Here is an 8322-nt window from a genome sequence, read left to right as displayed (position 1 = left end):
TTAACATCTATAAAAAAGCATTTGACAACGTCCACGGAACAAAGCTATGGCCAATAATGGAGAAAAGAGGTACCCAGAACATTAAAAGTATTCCAAGGTTTACAGAAAAACATCGAAATAAGAATAGGTCACGGCAAACAACTAACACCAGTAATTCAGATAAACCAGGAGTAAGGAAAGGCTGTAATACGTCACCAACACTGTGCATCATATACGTCGACGACCTGGTCCGAGTGTGGGTGACGGAAAGAATCTCTCGAGGTATAAGAACTGGGATAGGAAGATTTCTAAATACGATGCTTTGACGACGACCCGGTAAAACAGAAACAAAAAAATAGCGGTCTTAGACGAATACCCCGTAAAGTCTAAGATAATCATCGGTAACAGAATAACAGAACAGGTGTCCCATTTCCAGTGTCTAGAATGTGACATAATTTTTTAGGAATAGGAAGACTGAAATACGAAAATTAACGCCAACATATAAATTGCACGATAAGAACAACTATAAAGGGTAAAACGAGAAAATAGTCGTGGCACTATCCACAGTACAGTATGGAGTACTAAGCTGGATTTTAAGATCGAAAGACCTAAGACAACTGAAAAATCGGAAATGAAGTACCTTAAATCAGTGAAGGGCAGCACAAGAGAAGACAAAACAAGAAAATCAGAAAAAAGGGAAGAACTGGAGGTGCAGCCATTAACTAAAACCAAAATAGGATTGGAAAGTGCATGTACTGCATGTGTCACATGAGAGAATCCCACGACAAGCTGTGGGATATAATCCTGTTGGAAGTGGGAGTGTAGGAAGGCCAAAGAAGAAATAGTGAGACCACAACAGACCATAAGGCCTAATATTCATCGTTTTGATTTGCAGCTCCTTGTGTTGGCCGTGTTTGCAGTTAAAATTGTTGTACGTGAGGTCCGCCAGTTACGCAAAACACCTTTGTTTCTCAGTACCCAAACATGGTTCGGGTACTAATACCAAAACCCATCCACAACCTATACAGCAAACTGAGTGTTGTGTTGGCAGAAGAGCCAACACCGTGTTACGAAAGGAGGCCGAAATGCACGCGTTTTAGCTCACGCAGGCTGGCGTGAGGAGGGAAGAACTATACTGACGTGAGGTCTGGAACATGACAAGGAATGAGAGTTCAGAAAGCGGACATAATTAGTTTGATACGTAACTTTAACCCATTAATGAGGAACGTCGCTCTTGACGGTACATGGTTCACAATATTATCTGTTCAGAAGACATATAGTAACTGAATATGGCGCCTTGCTAGGTCGTAGCATTGACGTAGCTGAAGGCTATGCTAAACTTTTGTCTCGGCAAATGAGAGCGTATGTAGTCAGTGAACCATCGATAGCAAAGTCGGCTGTACAACTGGGGCGAATGCTAGGGAGTCTCTCTAGACTAGAACTGCCGTGTGGCGGCGCTCGGTCTGCTATCACTGATAGTGGCGACACGCGGGTCCGACGTATACTAACGGACCGCGGCCGAAAGCTATCACCTAGCAAGTGTGGTGTCTGGCGGTGACATCACACTTACCATTGAGGAAAACTTCCATATACAGAAGGCAATATCAGAAGGAAAACAGGTCTTAAAGGAATACACTACACTCTGCAAGGGCACACTATTTAACACATTAAAGGAACTTTACAAATAAAAACAGCACACACTGATAAAGTCTACACACACACACACACACACACACACACACACACTCAAAGAAAAAATGCAAACAAAATTAAAATTTGGCGCTGATCTCTCTGGTGAACAAATGAACACTGACTGGGCTGGGACACACGACAAACCACAATCACACTGTGTTTTGGTGAAGTGAAAAGAGTTTTACTACTTATTTGTGGAAAATACTTGTTATAGTTACGTGTGCATCACACCACCTCAGCGTGATGCGGAGAATGGAATTGCTTGCCACACAAAAACGTAAGTAAAAACGAATATAGGCGCGAAAACATCGCGACAAAGTAAATTACATCCTAGAAGATAGATTAACTCCCAGCAAAAAACTTTCTCAACAACATAGTTTGGTTGCAGATGACAGGCCACCTGTAGTAATTAACACACAAGTGACCCAGAAAATTACGCTGTTTACAAGAATATATATAATTTGGTCTTTGGTTCGAATTATTGATTAGTTCGCTCCTTTCTGTATGACGGACAGAAGATCGTTAGCATCAGGCGCGTCTGTACGGAGGTGTCCGTGGACTGCTGCATCGGCTATGGGCCGCTTAGTGTGACGTCACCAACACTGCTGGGCGGCCTTGTTATCCCGGGGGTGTCGAAGGCAACTCGTGTCCAAGGCAACTTGTGTCATGGGGTCTGTGCCACACTCAGACTCTACCAGCAACTCAAATTAACTGATATCGGGACTCATCTGACCATACCACGGTTTTTCAGTCGTCCAGGGTACAACCGATGTGGTCACGAGACCAGGAGAGGCGCTGCAAGCGGTGTCGTGCTGTTAGCAAAGGCACTCGTGTCGGCCGTCACCTGCCATAGCCCTTTAACGCCAAATTTCGCCGCACTGTCCTAAGAGAGACGTTCGTCGTACGTGCAACATTTATTTCTATGGTTATTTCACGCATTGTTACTTGTCTGTTACCACTGACGACTATGCGCAAACGGCGCTGCTCTCGGTCGTTAAGTGAAGGCCGTCAGCCACTGCGTTGTGTGTGGTGATAAATAATGCCTGAATTCTGGTATTCTTGCCCCGCTCTTGACATTGTACACCTCGGAATACTGAATTTCTCAACAGTTTCCGAAATGAATGTCCCATGCGTCTAGCTCCAACCACCATTCCGAGTTCCACGTCCGTTAATTCCCATCGTGTGACAATAATCACATCGAAAAACTTTTCACATGAATCTCCTGAGTACAGCAGACAGCTCCGTCAATGCACTGCACTTTTATACCTTGTGCATGCCATGCTACCACCATCTGTATATGTGCGTGTCGCTGTCCTATGAGTTTCGTCGCCTCAGTATTTGTCGCAGACACCACAAAAGAGCTTGTGTACAACAGATACAAGTTTACTATTACATTTCCGAGAGTGTGCATTCCAAGAAAAGTCGGAAACATGATACTTCCTCCCACAACCATCTCGCAAAATCAGAGAAATGTGATCGCAAACTGTGGTTTGCTGACGATCATTCATCCCACGCACATTCACAGATAAAAAGATAGAGGGTGGCAACGTCAATGGTGTTACAAATGCCCTCTCTCACACACCGTAACCTGACTTGAGGAGCGTAGATGTAGATATGAATTGATGGAAGATTACTCTCGCCGTGGCAAATATACAGGGTGAGTCACCTAACGTTACCGCTGGATATATTTCGTAAACCCCATCAAATACTGACGAACCGATTCCACACACCGAACGTGAGGAGAGGGCTAGTGTAATTGTTTAATACAAACCATACAAAAATGCACGGAAGTATGTTTTTTAATACAAACCTACGTTTTTTTAAGTGGAACCACGTTAGTTTTGTTAGCACATCTGAACATATAAACAAATACGTAATCGGTGCCGTTTGTTGCATTGTAAAATGTTAATTACATCCGGAGATATTGTAACCTAAAGTTGACGCTTGAAACCTCCGACATTCAGTTGCGTGTTGTAACAAACACGGGCCACGGTCGGCGAGCAGCATCTGCAGGGACATGTTTACGATGACGACCGTGTTTACGAGTGTGGCTGTGGTGCACTGTTGTGGTTTGGTCTAGCTGCCGCAGTGTCCGCATGTAGCGCTTGCTGCTATTGTTATTCTGCATTCGTCTCTGCATGAAGACCAACTGTAGTACACCGTGTTACCAGACGTCTGTGATAGTGTAGTGTTGTAGGAACTGTGACCATGGTGTATTCGAACTCTGAAAAGGCGGAGATGATACTCATCTATGGCGAGCGTCGACGAAATGCAGCTGAAGCCTGCAGGGTGTATGCAGAACGGTACCCGGACAGAGAGCATCCAACGTGCCGCACATTGCAAAACATCTACCGCCAACTGTATGCAACAGGTATGGTCGTAGCACGCAAACGGGTCCGTAACAGGCCCGTCACAGGAGAAGCGGGTGCAGTTGGTGTGTTAGCTGCTGTTGCCATGAATCCACACATGAGTACACGGGACATGGCGAGAGCCGGTGGACTGAGTCAAAGTAGTGTCATGCGCATACTGCATCGTCACCGCTTTCACCCGTTTCATGTGTCGCTACATCAGCAATTACGTGGTGATGACTTTAATCACCGAGTGAAATTCTGTCAATGGGCATTAACAGAGAATGCATTGCAGTTCTACCTGTTTACCGATGAAGCGGGTTTCACAAACCACGGGGCAGTGAGTCTACGGAACATGCATTACTGGTCCGTGGACACTCCTCGCTGGCTCAGACAGGTAGAGCGACAGCGACCGTGGACTGTAAATGTATGGTGCGGAATCATTGGCGACCACCTCATTGGTCCTCACTTCATTGCAGGGGCCCAAACAGCTGCAACATACATCGTGTTTCTACAGAATGATCTGCCAACGTTGCTCGAAAATCCAGAATCAGATTTTCACTCTGCAGCGGAGTGTGCGCTGATATGAAACTTCCTGGCAGATTAAAACTGTGTGCCCGACCGAGACTCGAACTCGGGACCTTTGCCTTTCGCGGGCAAGTGTTCTAACAACTGAGCTACCGAAGGTAGGAGACGAGGTACTGGCAGAAGTAAAGCTGTGAATACCGGGCGTGAGTCGTGCTTCGGTAGCTCAGTTGGTAGAGCACTTGCCCGTGAAAGGCAAAGGTCCCGAGTTCGAGTCTCGGTCGGGCACACAGTTTTAATCTGCCAGGAAGTTTCATATGTTGGTCGGAAATGTCCCGCTGGAAACGCGTCGACGTATGTGGTATCAGCATGATGGTGCACCTGCACATTCCGCAATTAACACTAGGCTGACCCTTGACAGGATGTTCGACGGGCGTTTCATAGGATGTGGAGGACGTATAAATTGGCCAGCCCGTTCTCCTGATCTTACACCTCTGGACTTCTTTCTGTGAGGTACGTTAAAGGAGAATATGTACCGTGATGTGCCTACAACCCCAGAGGATATGAAACAACGTATTGTGGCAGCCTGCGGCGACATTACACCAGATGTACTGCGGCGTGTACGACATTCATTACGCCAGAGGTTGCAGTTGTGTGCAGCAAATGATGGCCACCACATTGAACATCTATTGGCCTGACATGTCGGGACACACTCTATTCCACTCCGCAGCTGAAAACGGAAATTACGTGTGTACGTGTACCTCACCCCGCATGGTAATGTACATGTGCGTCAGTGAAAAAGACCAATAAAAAGGTGTTAGCATGTGGACGTAATGTGCTGTTCCAGTCTCTTCTGTACCTAAGGTCCATCACCGTTCCCTTTGGATCCCTACGTAATTCGGTGCCCTCCGATGCACACGATCGAACAGCGGAGGAGTGGTACTCAAGCGTCAACTTTAGGTAACAATATCTCCGGATGTAATTAACATTTTACAATGCAACAAACGGCACTGATTACGTATTTGTTTATATGTTCAGATGTGCTAACAAAACTAACGGGGTTCCATTTAAAAAAACGTAGGTTTGTGTTAAAAAACATACTTCCGTGCATTTTTTTATGGTTTGTATTAACCAATTACACTAGCCCTTCTCCTCACGTTCGGTCTGTGGAATCGATTCGTCAGTATTTGATGTGGTTTACAAAATATATCCAGCGGTAATGTTAGGTGACTCACCCTGTATAGCAACAGTACCGGAAGCATAGTGAGGTGGTGCTGTCTGCCGCAATGATGTCGTAGCGCTGCTGGCACTAACGTGGCATGCAACGAACATGAGGCTAGTATAGAGTGTACTACGCTCATGCTTTTTGGCACAGCGTAGGGGAGCGATGCGGGAGACCAGCACCGCTGTACTAGGCAAGACCCTAATGGAGGTAGTTTGCTGTTGCCTTCCTCCGACCGTAATGGGGATGTATGATGATGATAAAGTCGACACAATAACACCCAGTCATCGCGGGGCAGGTGAAAAACCCTGACGCCGCCGGGAATCGAACCTGGGACCCCGTGCTCGGGAAGCGGGAACGCTACCGCAAGACCACGAGCTGCGGACACATGCATGGAAAAGCAAAGAATTAACACTTCACTGCAGTCACACGTCATCTAAAGTGACTTTCTATTCCAGAAATCGCATTTGAATGTTGGTTGTTTTTGAAAAGAGTGTTTTATGCCTCATGTAACAAGGAGAAATCTCTACCAGCGTGTTCCGGAGTTCGACAATGGGAGATCATGGCGTACCGAAACATCAGCTTGTCGTTCAGCCCATGTTCGTCGCGTTCGTACGATTTTTCTGCTAATACTGAATCAATGGATTCACGGGGTTCATGTCCAATGCCAAGCAGGACTAGCTCATTACTAGCACCCTAAAGGGCAGACATTCTATTTGCTCATTTGTGCAGGATCCTACAGTAAAGCCAAGTACTTTGAGTCAGGAAGGGGATTGTTTGCAGTATGACAAGAATCCACGCAGACAGTGGGACGACTCTGGAGCATCATGGACTGTCAGAACGTCAACCATCGTTGCGGCTTCCGTTGACACAACAGCGGATAGGGGCGCACCGGCATTGGTGTACCCATCGACAAAACTGGATACAGTAGTGGCACCACGATATCCTTAAGACAAGTACCTGTTCAGCATCATAATGGATGTATGCGTGTGAGGAAAGTGAATTTTAACCAGATTGCATTCATAATCGTCATAGAAGCCCAGTATATGACGTGATGGCAGGGGATGCCACTATGTATACAAGACGATCATCTCTGTGTCGGTACTCTGGACAGCAGGTGATAAATTTCAGGCGCTTTAAAGTCGCTGCTTGTCTCCTAACTTTCGACGTTTCTGTGACGTTTTCATGACAAACTGTTGTCGCCGCTATCCTGGCCAACCTCGAAACAGGAAGTTTTCGACTATTTCCAAGGCCAGCACGTTCTCCCCTTCAAAACAAATTGTCGTGGGCTGCTGGGAGACTGATACCTCCTGCCTAACCATGTACTTAGATCGATGATCTCTGGCAAAGAGTTGAAGCAGCACAGAATGAGGTACCTATACCCATCGAAGCTCACCTCACTGCCCAGCCTTTGTTGCTGCCAGTAGTGATATATCACTACAATTACATGTCCAAATCATCTAATAATTTCGTCATTTATTCTTCCTACATCACTGCATTCGTGCTAATTCAAAATGTCTTTATTTGTTAGTGATAAAATTTCAATGGCCAGCAATATACAACCACTTTACATGCTTTTGCATTAATGCTAATCACCACTCCAGTCTTACAATTCTGCGCTACATTTCTAACAAATCGCCGAATAATTTTTGTACAGATGACATACTGCCACATACTGTCTTCAGGAACTGGAATTGACTGTCGTCAGTGCTGTTGCGTTTTAATTTAAAGCGTAAACCCGCTTCTGCTTGGGCATATGGAACATCATTTTCGTATTAAACTGGTCAATCACGTTAATGTGACCACCTGTCAATCACGTGTCGCTCAGGTGATTCTGCAGCGACGCACGCAGGGCGGCGGTAGGCTGTGTCGCTGGCCAGGCAACCGCTCAGTGCGGAGCAATCAGTCGTCAGCGCGTTGTTTACCCGAGTGGCGGGCCATTGTGCTCGCGTGTTCAGCAACGCTTGTGTTCCGTTGCCAACAGCAACACGTGACGCCGGCGTGCAGCTGTTCCGCTCAACTCCCTCTCAATTAAGCTGCCAGATTGTCCTGTCGCGGCTGCGACAGACGGCCCACGTCTGCATAGGGGACAGCGGTGCTTCGTCGTTTGGCGCTGGCGACCCTGCCAGGAATACGGGCTATATAGTCCTAATGCGCGGTGCCTGGCCTCTGAACCTAGACATGAACCTGTGGACAATTCGTCTTAGCAAAAGTTTCCTCGTGTAGTCTTCTAGTACCGGTATCACGCGAGACGATTTTTACGAATAACAACATCATGTTTGATTATACCGAAAAAAAAAGGAGATAAGTGCGAGTAGGACTCATGCTTGGAGGATTCCGTACGAACATAATTATGTATGTAGATAATAATAATAATAATAATAATAATAATAATAATAATAATTTCATGTGGGTCAGTGACCAGGTTAAGTCTTTCTATTGGAGGCCACTTCAGCGGCTTGCATATCCCTATCCCAGCGATCCAACCAGGGAGAAGGAGATTCTGTACAACATGTTTCTGGCGACTCCGCACATCGTTGAGAGGTGAAAACCAGG

The 8322-nt window shown here is 46.2% G+C and overlaps 1 non-coding gene across 1 annotated transcript; it reads left to right on the top strand.

Annotated features, from left to right (window-relative positions):
• Positions 1-4758: 4758 nt before the first annotated feature.
• On the top strand, positions 4759-4833 carry Trnas-uga. Its single transcript has one exon. It is a non-coding gene; the product is annotated as a tRNA-Ser (tRNA).
• The last annotated feature ends 3489 nt before the right edge of the window (positions 4834-8322 follow it).

This window comes from Schistocerca piceifrons, chromosome 3 (assembly GCF_021461385.2).
Source record: "Schistocerca piceifrons isolate TAMUIC-IGC-003096 chromosome 3, iqSchPice1.1, whole genome shotgun sequence".
NCBI lineage: Eukaryota > Metazoa > Arthropoda > Insecta > Orthoptera > Acrididae > Schistocerca > Schistocerca piceifrons.
Note: the sequence above shows the minus strand (reverse complement) of the source record. Positions and strands in the feature narration are given on the sequence as shown.